At 40.0% G+C, this 24,117-nt stretch overlaps 1 protein-coding gene across 2 annotated transcripts in view; it reads left to right on the forward strand.

Moving 5' to 3' along the window:
• The window catches only part of LOC148038708 (metal tolerance protein 11-like), a 63,451-nt gene that overhangs the window by 34,974 nt on the left and 4,360 nt on the right, over positions 1-24,117 (forward strand). Inside the window, exon 6 of one of the 2 annotated variants that reach the window (XR_015690245.1) lies at positions 261-768. The exons of the other annotated variant lie outside the window; for it this stretch is intronic. The gene's annotated coding sequence lies outside the window, so the exon portion shown is untranslated. The remainder of the gene's footprint in view (positions 1-260; positions 769-24,117) is intronic. 2 annotated transcript variants of the gene reach the window in all.

The raw sequence follows: 24,117 nt of genomic DNA on the forward strand, positions 1-24,117 counted from the left end.
CACACAGTATTTAACTGGATGCACTTAGTTTTTGGTAAGTGTATTTGCTGTATGGAAATTTCCAAGTTCTTTTCTTGTTGCCAGATCCATCTGATGCAGGTTGTGATTAGGTCTAGCTACAAGGGGCCCTAAATTAGTCCTTGAAAGTCTTATTTGCAGTTAATTTTGTTCTTCTAAGATTGTGCCTGCAGTAATTTATGGACACAACTGTTCTTTAGAGTCTACAAATGCTAATCACATTTATGCATTTCCGGTCTTAGGTTGTTGGGGGTGAGAACATACAGTACATCTTTGTTGATCACTGTTGGTAGCTGTATTATAACCACACAAGGGTGCTATACTTGCAAAAGCTTTGCAACATCGTTCTCAGGGAAGGGAAAATGGAATTTTCGTTCCAGCAAGCTGGCCAATACAGATAAGTTTGTGTTTTTTCACAGATCATCAGCCCATTCATTGGCTTTATGAGAAGCTAATCCGTAGGTTTCAATATAGACCCTTAAGTTAGTTTCACCAGGCCCAATGCACTTGGTCTCAATAGAGGTCATCATCCTATTTCTGGGTGGGATGATCAGAATGGGTTGAGGACATGCAGGCACTATGAAGACAGCCAGCTCCATCTCAAGGATCTTGACCTGCACTTGCAGCCAGCCATAGGAACAAAGGAAAATCATGGCAGTGGCCAGCCATCAAACTTAAAGGGCAAAGGCAAATCAGCCTTGTCTACGGACTCTTCAAGTACCAAGGATGAGGGTGCCGAGAAAAAGAGAGGTAATTATTAATGTAGAAAGAGGATTGCTAGTGAAAAAAAGAAGCACTCAAGTATGATTGCTGCTGAAAATTCAGCAAGTATGAGGATGCAACAACACTTTTAGCAAGTTTGGACATTGGCCAATCTAATGCTTTGGTTGTGCATTGTTCCTATGATTCTCATGCACATGGCTTATTAGTAGTTGAAGAAAGCAAGACATGGTGGTATTTTGATAATAGTCTCTCCAAGCACATAACATCCTTGTGTGACTTGTTTGTATCATATGCAAACATACAAAAGGGGGGGTTTAGTTGTATGTGCTAATTATTCTTCGTATGCAATCTAAGACATTGGAAAAATTCCCATTGTTATAATAGATGGAAAAATTGTTATGCTTGAAAATGTTTTGTATGTGCTTGGCACAAAGAAGTTTTAGTTTTAGCCATTGCACATGTTGGTTTTGCGTTTAAATTCCACACGGATCAATGCAGTATCTATGATTGCAGTGATAGGGATGCCCTCCTTGTTACCAACACATTGTACAATGGTCTATATCAACTTGCTCTCATATGAGAGGAGAGTATAAGAGGATGCATTACATATTGATATCACCATTATGGATAACATTGAGTTGTGGCAAGCTTGATTTGATCATCTTAATTATGATAGATTGCTTTGTTTGAGAAACAAAAAATTGGTGTTTGATCTTTCTCCTTTGAAAACACTTACTGAAAATGTATGTAAGAGATTCTTGGCAAAATGCACAATGCTTCATTTCTAATAAGTGGATCTATGTGTGTTGATAAAAAATTATAGCTTGTGCATAGTCATGTTTGTAGACCCATGTGTGCCATATCCATTGAAGGATACTCAAATTTGATTACCTTCATTGATGACATAACCTATCATTTTTGGGCATGTGCTTTGAGTCGCAAATTAGAAGTGTTTGCATGCTTTAAAACCTTCTTGTCCTTGGCTGAAAATAGCAGTGGGCGCAAATTGATTACTCTCTATATAGATCGAGGGGGAATACATGTCATGTGAGCTTAACTCTTGCTTGGCTAAAAGGGGCATTAAACATTAATGTATATACCTTATACACCTTTTAAAAACAATATGACTGAAAGAAAGAATTGGACTTTGATGGAGATGACATGTTGTATGCTTTAGCCTTTCACACAATAAGCTGCGCCTGAAGTTTTTGGCTTGATGCTATTATGTGTGCAGTATATGTGTTGAATTGCAGCACCACTAAAAAGCATTGGCTGAATATATGCCTTGTGAGGTTTGGAATGGTTGAAAGCCAATGGTGTCACACATTTGTATCTTAGGTTGTTTGGGATATGCTTTGATGCCATGGCAATGAAGACATAGTTGCAAGACAAGGTTGCCACATGCATTTTCATTGGTTACAATGTAGAAAGTAACAAGATTTTTGTTACTCCAATTGAGACATGCCATAGCTTTACACTTGAGGATGTAGAAGATCCATTTAGAGCTTCTCTCTATCAGCATGTTATTGGATGTCTATTGTATTTGTGTAATACGCGGCTAGATATTCAGTTGGGAGTCTCTTAGTTGGCATACTTTACGCACAACCTTGGTACTATAGATTGATAGGTAGTCAGATGTGTCTTTCACTATCTTAGAGGCACTCAAAACATTGGCCTTTTTTCTCCTAAAGGTACCTCTCTTTGCTTGCATGCATTCACTAGTAGTGATTGGGTTGGACGTTTTGACATACGGGTGTGCACTAGTGGTAATTGTTTCATACTTGGTGAGTCATGCATCTCTTGGTTAAGCAAGAAGCAATCTACAATGGCCACATCTAGTTACTGTGAAGGTGAATATAGGGTAACATATACAACTACACTGAAATGTATGTGGCTCAAGCGCTTTTTGGTTGATCTTAATGAGAGATACTAGTCACCCACTTCTATCTATGTCGATAGTTAGAGTGCTAGGTATGTGAGAAATCCAAATGAAATCCAAATTTTCATACTTGCCCTAAGGAGATTGAGGTGGATTATCTTTATGTTAGAGAGAGGCTCCATGTAGGGGAGATTGACTTGGTTTATGTCCCTATACATCATACATGACAATTTGATAGATATGTTTATAAGAGCTCTCTCTAGAGAGAATTTGGAAGCCTTTCATAAGGCTTTAGGCTTATCCCATGATCTGTCGATTTCTTGCATACGTTGACATCATTTATCTATGGGGGGTTGGGGGGAGTTGATTTGCTGATTCCTTGCATACATTCATATCATTTACCTGTGGGGGGAAGGATTTATTACATTTCTTGTATTCCTTTGTAGCTCTGGTGTGAATACTTTATTATCTAGATGCACTTTTTACCTTAGAAGGGTTTTTTCTCATGTGAACAATTGTCAATGGATTTGATACTTAAGTACTGTAGGGATCATACTTTTATTATTATTCTCGCACAGTGGATGTGACCTTCTAGCAACTCTCTTCTCTCTTGTTGTTCGCTTGTTTACTGTGAGTGTGTGCATGCTATTGAATCCTAATCTAACACTTGTTGATAAAGTTGAGCTAGTGGGTCCGTAAGCTTATCAACATAAGCTGAGAATAGTTCATTTGGTAGGCCATCGCATCTAGGGATTTTTTGCATGGAAGATGTGACAAGACCTTTGCTACCTCAACTTAGTGATATCTACCTCCATAAAATGTGTATGTTTGAGCTTTACCTAGTCTTGCATTGTGTCCATGATATAATGGCAAGCAATATGAATATCATCAGTGAGAGTTTCTTGTGAACCCAATATAGTTTTAGAGTAATCTAGACATAAATCTTTATTTGTTTTTTGGTAAGGATCTATTCATAAAAATTTCTCTCTCTATGTGTGTGTGTGTGTGTGTGTGTGTGAAGAAGAAGCTTAGATCAAATGAACGTATTTATATTAGGCCTTGTAGCTAGCCATGAAAATCCTAGGCTCTAGCAATCACAAGTCAAGTCAAAAGACTACCAAAACATAGCACACAAATATCATATAGGTGGCACAATAGAAGTAGAGCAAACAATATCTAGTCAAGGAGCAGCCATGTTAGGGAGAATCGGGTCCTCTAAAACCATAAAATAAATATGCCATAATAGTAATCCTCGAACATGGGTCACATGACCATGGATACATGAGGCTGAGTAGAAAATAAAGGCATTATGTGTGCATGAAATGTACTAGAGAGCTGTCCATTTGAAAAAAATGAAGAGGCAAGGATGATCTGATTGCAAAGTGAACAAAGAAGGCATCGTGCCCATGACCCAAGAATGGATGGGCATTTGTTGCAAAGTCATGAAGGTCAACACATAGGAAACAAAGCTTCAAATCTGTCTCACTATAGGGCATGAGATGAAGAGATGAATCAGTGTTTCATTACATTATATACTGTGCAAAAGATAAATTGGCCACATGAGATCTTGCAAGTGCGAAGTATATCCCTAGTGGGAAGACCTCGGATAAGTAACCTCCATATTGAAATCCCCTTGATAAGAAATCTTGGACTTTCACAATTGGAGAAATCTATCCTGCCATTTTCCTTTAGTATCACGAACATGCCATAGTTTATTGGCTCACTTAATGATCCATCTCTTGTCCTCTACTATTTTATGGTAGATTTGATTTGAAAATTATTATCTTTCATAAACATCAAATCCTACCAAGGTACAAAAAGTTGAAAACAAGGCAATGGAGTATACTGTTGAAGCTACTATTATAAGGACGACCAAATCTAGCTATTGTAACCCGTCTTCCTTCCGTGGATGGGTGGTAAATCCCTCATTACAACTTAATTACAGCAACAAACTGTTAATGCAAATCTGAAAATACAAATTTACCTACTGATCTTGGACAATGCACACCCGATTGCCCCCAAAATTGGTGTCCGTTTCGGTATTTCTTTAGCTTTATTGAAAAAGAAGTTGATTTACAATGGGATTCTCCCAATCCCTTTCGGTATTCCAATTCCCCTTGCTGTTCAAAATCACCAGCAAGTCTTTAATCTGATTTGCCCCTTGATTCAGGCAATCAATTGGTCTTCACCCGCTTTGATGGAGATGAAAAATGCCCCAAATTCAATTATTTGCTGGTCCCTCCACTTGAATAGGCTAAAAACAGCTTCAGCCCTGTTCAATCCAAGTCTTGGAGCTTCCAATTTCTGGCATGATTCCCGAGGCTGCTGCTAAATCCTAATTTCTACTGCATATTAGGGTTTACAGCAGAGAAATCTAAAATTTCTCAACCTCCAAGGGTCCAAGTGCTGAGAACTTTCGGAGTAAGGCTGTGAAATGGCTGGGAGATGAGAGGGAAAGCTGTAGAGAGAGTAAATTCAGAGTTTTGTTGTGAAGAATGATTGAAAATCAGTCAAATGCAATTGCTGCCATGCCACAATAGCTTGTAGATGCAAAGAATTGAAGAAAATCAATCATTTACTGCTGCTACCCTGTCTCAACAGCTTGTAGATGCTATCTCTTATTGTTGATTGGTCTTCTCCTGCCCTTGGCAGCTTCAAAAGGTCCTCCAATGGCTGTAAATCAGACTAACAACCTCTCCTCCCTCTCTCTTGCAGGTTGAATACACTAAAAATGTCTCTCTAGCCTCTAAAGACGTTTTTCAGTCTTGCACGAGCATTTTTGATAAGTGACAGCCTTCCCAAATGGTTTTTCCAGCATTAGCCATAATTATATATTAATTTTCAACCTTTAAATACTGAAAATTAATTTAATAATTATTTCGATGCCCTGAAAATTAATCTGACTGGCTAATAATTAAATTGGCTAGGCAACTTCCATTCCCGAGTGTCTCTGTGCCATCTTTGACCATTAGATTGGCGTTAGTTATCATTAAATGCCACCTCTCTAGTGTCACCAACAATTGACACTTATGGCCAAATAGATGATCTAGGCCAACAACTGACACCAAATACCACCAAGTACATGTGCGGCCTAACTTATAGCAACTCTTGCCTTTGACATCCCGTGATTTTCTTTTAGACCGCGGACTCGTAATTTTACTTTAACCCCAGTTGCACCTCACATATACAATATTTACTTAATCATGTGATTAAAAACTAAGCCACATGTTAAGTGAGGTTTAAAAAATACATGTCCTCATGATAGCTATAGCCTCAAGGCACCCAAAATTATTTGCGAATGTGATGGAAAGAATAAGGATAGGGCTGTCCAAGAATGACAACATCAGGTAGTGTTTGTAATCCCAATTGAGCCATGCGATTAAATTTATCTCATCGCATCCAGTTACATGGATGAAATGTCTCCCTAGGATCCCCAATCTACACATTAGATATGACACAAGCTACATTTACAAGTATAAGGGACTGTATATCAGACTCATTTGCTAGCCATAGAGCCAAATAGGCTCAACCCCAAGCCTAGGAGCTATTGGCACTTGGGGTCATGACCACATTCTAAGGGTTGGTATCCCATACCACCAACCCTGACTATCCCAGTATATGAATGCGTTGGCCAAGAGTCCAAGAGCGGTGATTGCACAAAAATGTGTATAGTAGAGCTTAGAGTCCTATAAATAAGACTCAGCTGCCCTAACCTTGAATATTCTTAGTACATTTGTACTAAGTCACTTATGACCACTGTGACCAATGCTACTAGCACCCATCCATACGTTGAAGCATGTAACACTTCCCCCCTTATGAATGATTGCTGTCCTCAGTAGTATTCTTAGGGACAAAGTGGAAAAAGTGACTCTTGAACGAATATACCGACTTTCAAGTAGACATTCGGGTTCGAGTGGAATATATTGAGTAGGGGACCTAAGATCAATCTTTGTGAAATATTACACACTACAAAGTCGATCTATAAGGTTATCCATCTGAGGTAACAGATACTTGTTCTTGATGGTTGTCTTATTAAGATCTTTATAATCAACACTTGAGTACATTGTGTCATTTTTCTTTTTAGTGAGGACAAATGCATCCCATGGACATTTACATAGCTCAATAAAACCCTTAGACTGAGTGTTGCCCTCTTTCGGGCTAAACCTATAAGGTTGCCAAGAGACATCAACATATACTTGTAGAATTAGATGCAAATATTTACTCACATTCGAATCAACATTGATATTATTATTAGAAGAAATTGAACGGATGATTGAATTTTTTCAATGAAACAAATATAAGTAATAATATTTGGATTAGAAAAACATCTACTAAATTCCTAAGCTAATATCATATGTTGTTTCTGTGATCCTTGAGGGTAAACAATCATCGATCTTATGATAATGGCCATTAAGTGTTGGAACTGCTGGATCGAGACTGAGTGAGCTGAGATTCGGAGTGTTAGATTTTACATAGGGAGCAGTTGAAAAGAGTAAGTCATAGGAGGGTAAGCACGACACAATGGGTATGTGGTACAATGACGAATGTACCACTTTTTAGGCTTAGATAGTATATAAAGTACAAGAGTGTAAGGGTGTGCTCACACTCGAGCACTGAAAAAAGACACAATAAGCCTTTATTCCCAACAGTCTCCCACCTAAAGGCAACGTGTGTGAAGGAAGAGAAAAGAATCAAGTCTATGTATATACAAAGTTGAATTACACATATACTATCCAACTCCCATCATTTGGCGGCAATGAGCAAACCGATCTACAGGAAGACCCTTCGTGAGAAGATTTGCAGGGTTATCATCTGTATATACATTGACAAGCTCAATGCTCTTGCTGTCATGTACATTCCGGATAAGTGATACTTCACCTGTATGTGTTTTGTCTTTGCGTGAAAGATAGGATTCCGTGCTAGCATGATAGCACTCTGACTGTCACAGTGGAGGATAGGAACCTCTGTAATACCAAGCTCTCTCACCAGATGTGACACCAACAGTTGAAGCATAAGGTATCTTGGCCATTTCATCCTTTCCATCATCAAATGTAGGGCTGTCATCTCCACTAGGTTTCACATATGGATACAATGGTACACTAATGGCTTTCCCCCCCTCCATATTGAAACGTTGCAAAACCTTGGTGACATACTCTTGCTGTGGTAGATAAAGAAGACCTTTTGATCTGTCTCTAAGTATACGCATGCCATGAATGTGATTGGCCTCACCAAGATCCTTCATATCAAAGCTATTGTGTAAACTCTGCTTTAAGGAGTCCAAGGCATGAACATCCTTGCCTGCAATCAGCATGTTGTCCACATACAAAGACAAGAGATAAGGTTGCCATCTGCTGTCTTCTTGGTGTATAAACAATGATAAACTTGAGAACGATGAAACCCTTGAGATTGCATAAATGTATCTAATTTATGATACCATTCTCGTGGTGTCTCTTCAGCCCGTACAAACTCTTGTTGAGTTTACATACCATGTGCTATTTCCCCTTTGCAGCAAAACCTTCAGGCTGCTGCACATAGATCTCCTCATGTAGATCACCATGTAAGAAGGCAGTTTTTACATCCATTTGTATGAGTTCCATGTCTTTAGATGCAATCAAGTCTAAGATGGTCCGTAAAGTAGTCATTTTGACTATAGGAGAAAAGACTTCATCAAAATCAATTCCATGTTCTTGCTTGTACCCTTTAGCAACTAGGCATGCCTTGCACTTTGGCAAAGAACTAGAAGTGACTTTCATTTTGTAAACCCATTTGCAAGGTAGCACTTTTTGTCCTTTTGGCAAATGCACCAAATCCCAAGTGCCATTCTTCATGAGAGATTTCATCTACGACAGTATTGCTCCGTGCCATTTCTTACTATCCTTTCTGTCCATTGCTTCCTTGAAGCATGACGACTTACCACAATCTGTGAACATGATATAATCAGCCACAGTTTACACCAGGAACAAGTCTATTTGGTTGGCTTTGCACTCTGCTCGACTTGCAGATCCAATGGTCAAGATTTGCTGGTTGTTCACAGCCTGCAATTCTGCATTAACAGCTTGTTGTTCTGCAAGTTCAGCATGCTGTACAGCTGGTTCAGGTTGTTCCAAAGGCACATGTTCTTACTTAATTTTGTGGTATAGCATGGGCAAGATCTTGCTGATCATGTTCAACATCATTTCGTGCATTTTCAAGAACATTTACAACAGGTATTTGCTGTTGCCTAATGGGCATTCTTTGCTGTCTTGTTGGTACATCCTCTCGGAATACAACCCTTTTAACCTCCTTTGTCTTTTTGGGTTGTTTGTGCATGTGATCTTCTCGGAAGATAACATCATTGCTCCGTACTACTTTTCATTTCTCGAGATTCCATAATCGATAACCTATCTCACCTTCATCACCATATTCTAGGAAAATACATTTACAGGACTTTGGCTCAAGTTTGTTGCGTTCTTCCTTGCCAATGTGCACAAATGTCTCATAGCCAAACACTCTTAAGTGAGCATACGAAGGTGGCTTGCCGGACCGTGCTTCTTGAGAGATTCCCCCTCCCAAAGACTTGTTTAGTGACCAATCAATCAAGTGTACGACTGTCATAACAATCTATGCTTAAAATCCATGGGGTAAAGCCGCATGTGACAGCATTGTATGGACCTTGTCTTGAATGGTCTTGTTTATACGCTCTACAACACCATTTTGGGATGGATTATGAGGGGCAGTGAGCTCCCTTTTAGTCCCTTTGCTGGCACAAAAGTCCTAAAAGGTTTTGGACACACATTTTTCACCATTGTCAGAGTGAAGGCATTTTAATGCCTTGTTGGTCTGATTTTCAGTAAGGGCCAACAAATTTTTAAATTTATCAAAGGCCTCGTATTTGCGGCGGATTGGATAGACCCATTCTTTGCGTGTGCCATCATCAACAAAGGTAATGAAATACTTCTTCCCCCTTAGAGATAATCGTGGCTTTGACATACATTTAAATGTACCAACTCTAAGAGTGAAGACGTTAAAGAAAGAGATTTTTTATGTGACGTTTGAGCATGTTTACCGTAGATACAATGATCACTTTGGACACATATTTTCCACCATTGTCAGAGTGAAGGCATTTTAATGCTTGCTGGTCTGATTTTCAATAAGGGCCAACAAAATTTCAAATTTATCAAAGGTCTCGTCTTTGCGACGGATTGGATAGACCCATACTTTGCGTGTGCCATCATCAACAAAGGTAATGAAATACTTCTTTCCCCTTAGAGATAATCGTGGCATTTGACATACATCTAAATGTACCAACTCTAAGAGTGAAGAGGTTAAAGAAAGAGATTTTTTATGTGACGTTTGAGCATGTTTACCGTAAATACAATGATCACTTTGTTCAAAACCAGCACGGCAAATAACCCAAGCGAGAAAGCACTTTCATTCCAATTTGACTCATGTGTCCCAAATGGCTATGCCACAAAGAAAGACTCGGTTGCTTCGGTTATGGCGACTACGTGGCCACACACACTAGATACATGCAAAAGATACAAAGTATCACTTTTGGAGCCCTTGGCAACAATGCGAGAGCCCTTATAAAATTTCCATTTGCTATCCCTAAAGGTGGTGTGATAGCCTTCATCATCTGGTTGCCTTGTGCTTATCAAGCTCTTCTTGAGTTGAGGTACATGTCTCACATTATGCAAAACAAATATGGAGCCATGCTGAAATTCCAATTTCACATTGCCAATGCCTACAATTTTACATGCATAGTTATCCCCTAAGTGGACAATGCCACGTACAACCACCATTGTAGTTAGAAAACCACCCATGATGTGGTGTGACATGAAAAACACACCTGAATCAAGTATCCAAGTGTGCATATCATCCTGAGAATTTGCAATCAATGCATGTGCACTCAAAGAAGAAGTAAGAAGTACATCACCATCACTATCATTCTCATGAGTGATTATATTAACCTTTTCTATTTTCACATTGCTCTTCTTTGCAAGCTGGCTGTCCTTTTTTCAGCCTTGTTGTCTTCAGTGTTTTTGTTTTTGCCTTTCTCTTTCTTCAATTGAAAAGTCCCGTTTATAGTGCCCCTTTTTGCCACAATGATGACACACCACATTTTTGCCACGAGACTTGTTGCGTGCTCTATTTTCAGAATTGCCGTTTTGTTGAAATGTGCCTCTAGTGTGCAATGCATTAGAAGACTTGTTTGCTGAGTTATTTTGTCTATTGAGTTCTTCCATCAACAAAGAACTCTCCACGTCAAAGTATAACAGCCGAGCATTTGAGTTACTCAAAGCTGTCCTAAAAGTATCCTAGCTTTCAGGCAAAGTGCATAGCAAGAAAGTAGCCTTGAACTCATAATCAATATGGAAATCTAAAGCAATCCATTGACTGAAAATTGAGTTGAACTCTTTCAAATGTACAAACATGGCTGTACCTTCTTTCATGCAAAAGTCCATTAAAATTTTCAACCAATAGACCTTGCTAGCTGCACTTTTCTGAAAATACAAGCTCATCCAATTCATCCCATTTGTCTTGTTCCATGTTTGCTGGTTTTATTCCCTTTGTTTTGATGGGCTTTACATGTTTCTTTTGCACCAAGACATTGTAGTACCGTTTTTGCCATATTGCAAAATTATGTGCACCCTCAAGCTTTTTGATGTGCAAAAGATTGTTGCTTCTACTGTTTCCAGCCATAATTTGCAGTACCAAATTAACTAAGCGGTCACCAAAGACAAGCCCAAAAATTATACAAGTAACCACAGTATACTACAAGTACCAACCAGCAGTGAAAATCCCAAGATTGCAAAGATTTCAGATCTGCAAATAAAGCAATTAATGACACATTTAGGGTACCAAGGCACCAATTATATGTGAAATCCTCATAATTTCATTGCAATTTTTGCTCCAAAGGCATTCTTAGGCACAAATTTGACAGTTTTGCTAAGTTTTCAGAGGGTAATCTGTCCAGATCGCATCAATATATGTACTCAAGTGCATATATCAAACATTTGTTGCACAAATTGAAGGGATTTTACAAAAGCCCCAATTTTCTTGGGTTCAAAGTGCACAAATTTTAGTGAAATTGAAGAAATTCCACTAAAATGTTAAAAACCCCCAAAATTTCTCGGGCAAATGTGCAACAAATGTGCAATTTCTGAGTTGGATTGTCTTGTCTTGTGTGCTGAAGTCCCCAAATTAGAGAAAATCCCCAATTTTCTTGGGCAAAATTGCACATTGTGCTTGTGCATGTGAATGCCCAGCAAAAGAATGGTAGAAATTAAGAAAAAATTATTTTAAAAAAAGGACGAGCCTGCCCTGGCGTTGACCAGGGTCCATTGGATCTAATGCCTAGTGTCACTCGATCTTCTAGTTGCTTGCCGATAGGCTTGTGACCTGTTGTGCCCATTAGATTTGATGCGTGCGATGTGTCGTGCTGCCCGTGGAGTTTGTTGCGTGCAACAAGCCGATTGCCTACCTGGCGCTTGTTGAGCCTGTTGTTTTCTCGCGACTCGCCCTTATTGTCGTAGGTTTGTGACAACATGAAGTCTATCTCGATACGTCCATCTTCTTATGCTAGTTTGTCGCCTATCACCTTAGGCCAGTAACCTCACGCCAGTCACCTGCTCTGATACTAGTTTGTTGGAGTTGTTGGATTGAGACTGAGTGAGTTGAGCTTGAGAGTCAGATTTTGTGTAGGGAGCAGTAGAAAAGAGTAAGTCACTGGAGTGTAAGCTCGACACAATGGGTATACGGTACAATGACGAATGTACCAATTTTTAGGTTTAGATAGTATATAAAGTACAAGAGTGTAAGGGTGTGTTCACATCCGAACACTGAAAAAAGGCACAGTAAGTCTTTATTCCCAACATGAAGTTCAAAAGATAGTACATGAGTTTTACTATCAATATACAAATATGAATATTGATCAAAAAACGATGGCATGCCAAGAATGACATCAACATGGTCAAGGCTCATCAACTGGAAGTTCGAGAGTCGATGGTATTATTGGAATGAAAGATCTAGGCTCAGCAATATCTAACCCTAGTTATCCACAATATGGCTCTTCGCATAATGAACACGATAAACTTAGTCAGCAGGTTTTGCGTGGAGTCGCAATTTTTGCACTAATAGAGAAAAAAAAAAAGTAAGTAGAGCCATTATCGAACAAAACTGTAGCTTCTTAGCCATTAATATAACTAGTGACCTTTAAAAGGTCATGTGGATCAAACATACTTTTATTTATAGAGCAACCATTTCAGCTACTCGTATTAACAAAATAATCTTTTGAAGAAGATCCTTCGGGATGCTACCCATACGTGTGTTTAGGTTCTGGAGATTCTAGACGAGCATCCTCCATGTGTTGAGGTTCAATAGAAGCAAGAGTATCAAAAGGAGAGACTCCACAAGAAATCATGGTGATGAGATAGAAGGAATAGACTGAGAGAAAATAAGAAGATTGAGAGGGAAGGATCTAACACGAGAGTATGGGTAAATTAGAATTGAGAGAGGCACACTGCAAATGCAAGCATGATTGTAAATAGAGTATATTCAATCTATACTATCCTTTTTTTAATTTTGGGAAAGCAAGGGGTCATCTTCTTTATTATTAAGGCCTAAGATAGGAAGTTCAACAAGGACGGTTGAACCTTTATGAAACTAAGCCGTCTTGTTCTTCCTGCCATGTTTGGGTCTCAAAACCAGCCGTGGCCTTATCATGTTAGGTTGAGAGAAAGAGAATGCTACTCCACCCCCCATGATGACAAAAGCCACGGGCTGTCCCGTTACCACAGCCATGTGGACATGGCATTGTGTGCAGCCTGGTTAGGCTTGACACACCAATTTGCAGCTTCCCATCACAATATAGTTGCCGTCATCCCCACAGAACAGTGGCATTCTCTCTTTTTTTTTTTCCGTAATGGATGTTATATTTATAAAGTACTAAATGACAAAAGAGTTACAAAAGTCATGGCAAAGACGCAGAGGAAATTGCCATATGCCAGGGAAGTAAGTCCTCCCGAGGGAGTAAGTCAGAGTGCCGAATGAGATCTATATGCCAATGCAAGAGACCTTTAAGCCTAGCAATATGTCCCTGAACATTAGAGGCTGAATCAAAAAGAAAAGCATTCTGAATGGTCCAATTGTGCCAACAGCCCCAGTATCCGAGAAAGTGAAACAAGATCTTCATATGCGATTGTGCCGGTGTGGGGTATTTGGGCTGCACAAAAACCCAATCAAAAGGGCTTAGCAAGAAACCAACCACTGCTTGCCAAACCTCTGACAAGAGTGACCAGATTTTCTTAGCGAGAGGGCAAGAAATAAATCGATGACGGGCCGATTCCACATTGGTGGTGCAAAAGAAACAATTGCCGTTGGAGATTCGACGCTTGGAAAGGGCTGAAGCAAGAGGAAGACCACCAATCATCACCCTCCAAAGAAAAACCTTGCATTTGAAAGGCGTCTTGTTCAACCAGCCCTCCATCACAGTTACCTTCCACCATGACTGAGATTTACGCAATCCCCATACAGTATTAGCTTTAGTAACCAGCCATTGATGATCTTTAATTAGAAGATGATACACCTGGTTAGCTGAGGCCTTTTCCAAATTCAGCCGGCTTGCAAGGTCCTAGTCCTTGATGATCTTTAATCAGAAGATGATACACCTGGTTAGCTGAGGCCTTTTCCAAATTCAGCTTGCCTTCAAGGTCCCAGTCTTGCCAGGGACGATCTGAAGCAAGGGCAGGAAAGGGTTGTCTGCTTTGGAGCACCATCAAAAGCTGTTCCCATAAATCACGGTATCCACGAGGGATCCTGAAAAGCCTCCTAGTTGTACGAAACGATATCAACACATTGCGACTGGCAAGGGTGGCATTCTCTCTCTCTCTCTCTCTCTCTCTCTCTTTCATGAAGATAACTGAAGCAAGTAGTAAATATTTACATCAGACCATCAGGTCAGCATTGAAAATAACAAACATGAAGGAAATTCTACACAAACTCTAACACAGAAATGTCACATTGAAAGTACAATTGGTGTGGAGCAAACGGTATCTAACCAGGGAGCAGCAATGTCAAGAAGAACTAGATCAGCAGACACCATAGAGGTGATTTGCCACAACACTAAACCCCGAATTCGGGCCACATGACCATGAATGCTAGACACTGAATCAAAAATAAAGGCATTCCGAGTACGCTAAATATGCCACAAGGTTGTCCATCTAAGGAAATGGAAAAGGCAAGAATAATTTGAACTCAAAGAGGTCATGGAGGTCATTTTTCCCATAATCCATGAACAAGCTGATATCCGGTGCTGAGTCAACAAGGACCACACATGGAAAACAAAACTCCAAATCTATCTTACAACAGGGTAGGAGACAAAAAGATGAAGCACTGTCTCATCACATGTAGTACAGAATATACATCGCCCAGTAAAGATCTTATGAGCACGCGACACATTCCCAGTAGGAAGAGCCCCAATAAGTAGCCTCCACATAAACACTTTTCCTTGATACGGAGTCTTGGATTTCTTGAGCTGGATGAATTTGTCCTGCCACTTCTTTTTGCTATCCTGAATATGCCATACTTTATTTGTCTTATCCTTGACCCATCTCTTGGCCTCTACCATCTGATGATATATCTGATTGATTGACCTTTTCTCGAAATCATCAGGAATCACAGACATCTAATCACGCCAAGGAGACAAAAGCTATAATGCAGGTAAAGGATAGTAACTCATAAGTCTGTCCTGTATGGGCGTCCAAATATCATGATATCCTCTAGGCACCTGAAAGTGTTGACGAATACGTCGAAAGCAAAAAAGATGGGCATGCCCAAGAATGATACCATCGTGGACTGTCTGCAATCCCAAACGAGCCATCCGGTTAAACTTGTCTCTCTACAGATCTTTATCAAGCCAATCCAACAACTTGGAGAAAGCCAATGCTTCAACTAGGGGGAATTCTCCTCCTTGTGAAAATCCGGGGAGTGCCAAATTGCAAAATGTAACATCGCTTGCCAACATGTGATTATATGGGAAAGGAGAAAAGATTGGGAGACCTTAATAGATCTTGTGGAGTTAAGCACATGCCACCGAGAAGCATGAATAACCGTGCTACCATGAGAAATGCCAGTCTTTTCTATAAAAAAAATTTGCTGTCTGTCCAGGGATGAGTCTGTACACAAAGTGCCTGTAGAAGAGCTAGCCTCAAAGTAGCCATATGAAAATCAACATCCAAAAGAGTTACTCCCCTCATCCTTTTAGGAGTAGTCACGTGCTGCCATGAAATCCACACCTGACCCAAGTGATTTCCTTTCTTCTTCCATAATATGAATCGGATAGGTTGAACCAATTCCAATAGGAACTTCTTAGTCCAAGGAAACAATGGCAAGAAAAACGAAATCATGCTGATTATAATGCATTGAGCCACTTAAAGGCTCTCATGGAGAGGCCAGCCTTGAGACTTCTAGTACATAAACCAATTATGAATACGGGATGTCATCCAATCCAACAAGGCACGAGGAGCTACGTCCACACCAATAGGATAACCCAAGTTTCTGGTTATATTTCCCTTAGGAATCACAATACCATTCCAACCCAAAGGCTGCAAATCATTTTCCATACAAGAGAGCAGTGTGGATTTTTGAGCATTAATATGAAGTTCTGATGCCATAGCAAAAAGTTTCCACGCGACCATTACCAAATTAACATTCAAGCGATCAACCTTAAGAAACATAAAGGAATCATCTGCCAAAGATTGACCCACAAGTTGGGTCCCACTGGGAAGTGACAATCCAACGATCACACCTTCATTGGCCAAGTTATCCAACAAAGAAAGCATCGGGTGAGTGACTAATGCAAACAACAAAGGATTGAGAGGGCAGCCTTATTGGAGAGAGCAAGATAAGGTAATTTCATCAATGATCCCTCCATTAAGTGCAATACGGGCCATTGCCCCCTGACCAATAGCATCCACAAGAGAAACCATACATGGCCCAAAACCCATGGTGAACATTAGCTACCTCAAAAAAGACCAGCCTATATGATCAAATGCCTTATCAATATCAAGCTGAAGCATGACCACCAGCTGGTCTAAAGCTTTTGCAAAGTCAATCCCCAATTGAATATTCAAAATGTTATGCATTATATTCCGACCCTTAATGAAACCGTATTGGCGTGGATGAACCAAATGTAGAAATACTTTCTGTAATCTATTGGCAATGATTTTTGAGAAGATTTTGTATAAAGAGCCCATAATAGAAATGGGTCTCCATTCTTTCAAAGAAGTAGGAGAGGGAACCTTAGGCAATAACCAAATGACTGCAATCTTCCAGTTTGAAGGCATGACATTAAAGTTCCAAACTTGCTGACACAGGAGAGTCAACGGATCCTTAAGTTGTTCAACATTAGTGGGAAACAACTCATTAGGAAGCCCATCCCAACCAGGGCTTTTCCTTTTAGGCAAATGGGACAGTGTCTCTTCCACCTCATCCTCTGAAATATCAGCCTTCATTAAGGCTACCCATTCTGGTTGAACTTGATTACTAACTAGATCGCAAATGTATCTGCGAGCAGAGTGTACAACGTCAGAAAGAATCTCTTGAGGGCCCAACAATGATTTATAAAAATCTACACACATCCGAATGATGGATGCATGATTTGTCACCATAGCACCTTGCTCATTCTTCAAACACACAATATTTTCCCGGGCATATTTCTAATGTAATCAAGCAAAGAATTTATGAGCTTGCTAGCTACTATCATGCAAAGCTTCCGCTCTGGACAGCAATTTGTATTTAGCATATTTCTCTTCTTGTAAAGATTGAACCCCGCCTTTCAACCATTCAATGCATGTAAGCAAGTCATTAGTGGTATTCCCCATCTAACACAGGGACAACGAATGGGCCAACAAAGATTGTGCATGCAACAATTCAGTGCGTAAAATGGAAGCATGCTGAATACCATTCTGTCAGGATAACATATATGCATTATCCCTAAAAACAACCCATGCTTCCATCCCTTCTGATAGGACCCTAGAACAAAAGGAATCAATTATTTGCTTAATACATTCCAGAAACTGATTTTGCAAGAGAAATGATTGATTGAAACGAAGAGGCAAACGAGCCAAGAGAGCCGTATAGGCATGAATAGGTAGTGTCATTTCCAAGATCAAAGGATAGTGATCAGACAAGACATACTGTCGCTCTATCCACATATCAATGACTGCAGGGAGAAAATAGTCACTTTGACAAATATAGATCCTATCCAGTTTGGCCCATGTGTTTGGATGGTGAAGAGAACAATAAGTATATCTTGAGTGTGAGGGATGCATCCAAGACCACATGTCATGTTTCAAAGACATAGCTGCAAGAGCATCCCAAGCCTGTCGCTTAGGACCATCCATAACCGAGTGTTGTGAAATCGTCTGATCTTGAGATGTACATGCATTAAAATCTCCCATTATAAAGTCTTAACGAGCCATGGCAAGGCAATGCAAGTCATCCCAAAGTTGACGATGTTCACGAGTAGTAGGAGTATACACACACACCAGCCATAAAACCTCTTCCTCATATTGGATTTCCAAAATCATAAATCTGCCTTGATGGTCCTGAGAAATCAAAGATGGTTGCAATGAAGATGTGATGACCAACATTACTCCAAATTTATGTGGAAAACGACCACTAAAGAAAACAGAATAATCCTTACAGACATAAGATGATCCTGCCAAAGTATGTTGTTTATGCTCCACAGCACAAAGAACATCCCAATTACCGGCTAACACAACTTTCCACAACCGATACTGCTTATTGCCTGAAGAGATACCTTTAACGTTCCATAAAGAAATTCTCATGATGGATCACAGAAAGGTAAACTACTGAGCCCCCACTTTCCCTTTCCCTTTAGCATCAACTGCTTTGGCTGCCTAAAATCTTTCCATCTCGCTTTGAATCACATAACCCCTTTGCAAACTAGCAATCGAAGTACGAGAAGGAAACTATTGTTTCTAGGCACGGAAAACTTCTCGAGGAGGCACCATCCTCCCTCGCAAATCAAAGTGGAGAGCTGTATCAGAAACCCTTTTTTCATTCGCACCAACTGCATATTGAGGTTTCATATAGAACCCCCTACCTCGGCGTTGAAACTTTGAGTGATAGTTTGGGGAGCTGGGTGAATAGGAGTAGACCGAGGCTCCTGTCTAGTATTACCGCGAACCAACGTAACCTAGGAATTATCTCAAGGAGACAAGTTCTGACCCACTGAAAGCGATTCACGCTGAATACCAGCTTGAGAAGCAACCTTCTTTCCATCTACTTGTCCTTGCTGGACAATTTGCTCAGGAACATCATCAGGCTGCTGAAACATTTGGGAAGAAGTCGCCAAAGATGGGCAGGAAAATCAACCACCTTGACCCAAATTGGACATGCCTGTCTAAGTACCTCCTGAAACTCCGCCATAGGCCTCTCATCATCCTGACACATCTCCACATTAGCAAGCATGGATAGCAACCATGCACGAATTCTAGTGATCAATGGGGTCCTTCCTGTAAAGTAAAAGATGGCTGCTCTCTCATGGAAGGTAGCAATTTGCTGCAGAACCAGATCAGCATCTATAACAACGACCACATGTTCCCCTTGTGGTAAAGAACTTGCTTTACCCTCATTAGCTTGAGCATATTCTGACATCAAATGATCGGCAAAGGCCAGCATAAATTGAAAAGACTAATTAGACCGAGAACACGAAGCATGAACATTTTGCTGAGGCAAATTCAGGGCACACAAGTCTGGTTCTTAGACCGATATCTTGCGACGTTTACTCATCTCATCTCCTCCATTAACTGTCCAAAATCTTCAGCTGACGAATCACCATCTGATTCTGCAAGTCTTTATCGTCCCCATTTCCAATATATTGGTCTAGAAAGGCCATATCAATACCATTAGATTCCTGCAAATTCGCCATTTCCGAGGTTTATGCTGATTACACAGATTATTCCAACCTTGGCTGTCTGTCACAGAACAGAACTGAATCTGCCTCTTTCTATAGGCTGTTGTACCTCAGGACCTCTGCGCCAATCTATACTCTGCTGTTCAGTTTAAACAGACCTTTTATAATCTCCGTCACTCACAGTCTCTCTCTCTCTCTCTCTCTCTCTCTCTATATGCAGGACTGCATTATTGCAGTCAGAATAATGCAATTCGCTCTCTCTCTTTGACATGATCATCTCTATTTGCTCTCTCTCTCTCTCTCTCTCCATGTAATTCCATGCCAAAAACAAACAAAAGTTTCAGGTATTGATGACAGTTTGCCATAGCCTCGCAGTGGCAGCTCCGTGGGTCCTCTCATCAATATTATTGAGAACCCCCATGCACACGCTTCACCCCAACACAAAACCTTGAGCATGAGTACCGGACAAGAAATGTACCTTGTTGTATCCACCACCTGCAACGTGTGTCCCTCTTGCACTCCCCTCCCACTAGCAATGTCCTGTATTGTCCCAAATGAGAGAAAGGCATAAATGTTAGGCATGAATCATCACAGTTTTGTGAGTGAAAGTGGTTTTTGTATATCGTTGGATCTCACACCAAATTGCAAGTTGATGCTCTTATACCAATGAAACATCTCCCTAGGATCCAATTTGCATAGGCGACATGACACAAGCCCCATTCATGAATATAAAGGACTAGATACTAGACTTACCTCCTAGCCATAGAGCTGAACAAGCTCACCCTAGAGCATGGGAGCTAGCAACACTTTGGGTCATATGATCGCATCCTAAGGGTTGGCGTTCCATACTACCGACCCACACCATTTCGGTGTATGGATGTATTAGCCAATAGGTGAAGAGTCTAAGAGTGGTGATCACACAATGATGTGTACAATAGGGCCTTGAGTCCTATAAATAAGACTCGGCTGTCCTAACCTTGAAGTGTCCTTAGTACATTTGCACTAAGTCACTTTATGACCATTGTGACCAATGCTACTAGCGCCCATCCGGATGTCCAAGGATGTGACAATGGAATTAGCCAGCACTTCCACATATAATGAATTCGCCTTCTTTGGAAGATTAGGAGGATACCAAACTATGAAGCATAGAATCTCTTACTAGGAGCCAATCAAATGAGTAAGGAGAGAGGACTAGGAAAGTTTAAGAGGCTGCATGGAATTCAACAAATGCCACCAAGAAACACAGATAACTATGGACCATGCGAGATACCAGTGTTTTAGATAAAAAAATTCGCTATATTGGTCCAAGAGTGACTCTGCACATATAGGGCTTTTGAAGTAAAACATATTGCCAAGAAATTCACATTTGGCCCAAATGGTTCCCTTTTTTTTTCCATATCATTAAACGCATGGGATGCACCAATTCCAAGAGACTTCTTGGTTCGGGAAGGAAGGATAGAAAATATGAAACTATACTAATCATGATGGATTGAGCCACCTTAGGTCGCACATAAAGAGGGCAGCTCTGAGATTTCCAATACATAAACCTATCATGAATCCAGGAGGACATCCAATCAAGCAAGGCCGGAGGAGCCACATACACATCACACCAATGGGATATTCCAAGTATGGGATAATTTCGGCCTTAGAAACAACAGCTCCCTACCACTCAAAACTTGCAAATTAGTCTTTGTACAAGAAATCACTGTTGGTTTTTGAGCATTAAAATGAAGTCTAAAGTTTAAACAAACAGACTCCAAATAGCCATTCCCTGATTCATATTGGTCCGATGAGCCTTAAAAAACATAACAGGAATCGTCTACCAAAGATTGACCCAAAAGTTGAGCTCCACTAGGAAGAGTCAAACCAAGGATCTCCCCTTCATCAGCTAGCCTATCTAAGATAGAGAGCATTGGGTGAGTGACCAATGCAAACAATGAAGAACTAAGAGGGTATCCTTGATGAAGAGATCAAGACAAGGAAATCTCATTTGTGACACCCCATTACGTGCAATATGTGCCACAACATGTTGGCTGATGGTATCAATAAGAGAACTTATATAAGAACCAAAACCCATGGTAGACATAAGTTGTCATAGGAAAAACCAATGAACACGATCAAGAGCCTTTTCAATATCCAATTGGATCATAACAACTTGTTGGCGAGAGGCTTTGGCATAATCTATCCCCATTTGAGCATTCAAAATGTTATGCATGTCCCTTAATGAAACCATATTGATATGGATGAATCAATTGTGGAAATACTTTCTCCAATCTATTGGTAATGATTTTAGAAAGATTTTGTACAAGGAATCCATAATAGACATGGGTCTCCAATGTTCCAAGGAATACGAGGAAGGAACCTTTGGCAACAACCAAATAACCACAATCTTCCAATCCGAAGGCATTGAATCGGATCGCCACACATGTTGACAAAGGCGAGTTAGTGGATCCTTAAGCCGTTCCACATGGGCTGAAAATAGCTAATTAGGAAGCCCATCCAAGCCAAGGGGTTTCTTATATGGTAAATTAAATAACACATCCTCCACTTCAGGCTAAGTAATATCTATCTTTCTCAAATCTACCCGTTTAGGCCTAACCTAATTTCGGACCAAGTCACAAATGTATCTACGGGTAGAGTGAATAGCACAAGAAAGAACCTCAGGTGGACCAAATAAAGATCTATAATACTCCAGAGATTTGAATGATAGATACAGGCTCAATAACCATATCACCCTACTCATTCATGAAACACAATATTTTCTCGGGCGTATTTCTAGCCTAGATGAGCAAAGAAAGTATAAGTTTGGCAGTTACTATTGTGGAAGGCATTTGAACAGGCGAGCAATTTATATTTAGTATATTCCTTCTCTTGAGGAGCTTGGACTCTACATTTCAACCACAAAGAATGTGTGATTAAGTCATTAGAGGTATCCCTTGTTGAATACGCTTCAAATGTTGCAACAAAGATTGCAAATGCTGCAACTTGAAGAGTAGATGCATGATGAATGCCATATTGTTGGGACTAAACATGTGCACTATCCCTAAAAACAGGTCATGTATTAATGTTTATAGACACAACTTGTGTGCTAAATGAAGTAATTAGTTGCTGCATACACCCCATAACCTAATTATGCAGCAAAAAATACTAATTAAGATGCAAAGGCAAGCGAGCAAGCAAAGCCTTGAAGGCATGAATCGATCAATGAGTCATTTTCAAAACCAAGGGATAGTAATTAGAAAAGACATATTGTATCTCTATCATAGTGATATGGAATGGCTATTTTAGCTTTTTGTAGCCTATCCTTAATCCGTCGTTCCAATCCCGTCCCCTTGTTAGAGCCCCCTTTGATGATGATAGAGAATGGCATCTCTAGTCCTTGTCTTCGCTCCTGTTCCCGTTCCCAAAACCTGCCCCATGTCACTATGGGACTCTCTATCCACATGTCAATCATTGCTGAAAGAAAGGAATCACTCTTGCAAATGTATATCCTATCCAGTCTTGCCCAAGTATCCAAATGTTGAAGAGATGGGTATGTAAATTTGGACCAAGAAGAATGGAGCAAAGACCACATGTCTTGTTTCAATGACAAGGTTGCTAGAGTATCCCATGCCTAATGTTCAAGGACCATCACCATCCATAATTGAGTAAGGTGAAGTCACCTGATCCACAAACACACAAACATTATACTCACCCATAACAAACCCCTGAGGAGTTATAGAAATTTGCAAATCTTCCCAAAGCTGACAACATTCTTGGAATGTATTAAAGCATACACCCTTACCAACCACAAAACCTTCGTCTCATACATAATCTCCACAACCGGGGATTTGCTTTGAATGTCTTGACAAAGCAGGGATGGTTGTAACGAAGATCTAATAGCCAACATAAATTCAGATTTATTAGGAATCTAGCTAGTAAACAGTACCATATAATCCTTATACACATAGGAGGATGTCACGGGAACGTGAAATTTTTTATGCTTTGCTTAGCATTTAGCATTTGATTTAGTTATTAATCAAATGTGCAAATGTGAGGTGTAGATGTGTTGCGCAATACCGTTAATTCACAATGACCGGCCAAGGATCTTAAGAAGTTACTGAGTGTCAAAGGCAAAAGTTGCAATAAGTTATATGATTCAAGCGCTACATGGTGCTTGGTGATAGATTTTGGCCTAAAAGATTTTATTAGACATTAATATCACTATGGTGACATTAGGAACTATTAATTAATTAATTTATTAATGCCAATTTAGGAGCTAATAAATGCTTAGGATTGCTTGGATGACAAATTGGCCTAGCTTATTTAATTGTTGGCTGATAACATTATTTTTTTGAGCAAGAATTGATCATTAAATTAATTTTCAAAATTAATATTTTGAAATTTAATTTAATTGGGCTGAAAATTGAGGAAAATGCATTTTGAAGGCAGCCACTTAGCAAAACTTACCCATGCAATTGAGGGAAAGGCTATTAGAGGCTGATGGAGTCTCATTCCAGCTTTGTGTAGGTTGGAAGAGGGGGAGAGAGTTGCTATTGCAATTTTCCAGCCATTGGTGATCAGACCAGCCATTGGA

Source organism: Lygodium microphyllum, chromosome 3 (genome assembly GCF_053477565.2).
Source record: "Lygodium microphyllum isolate KBCC chromosome 3, Lygodium_microphyllum_v1.1.10, whole genome shotgun sequence".
NCBI lineage: Eukaryota > Viridiplantae > Streptophyta > Polypodiopsida > Schizaeales > Lygodiaceae > Lygodium > Lygodium microphyllum.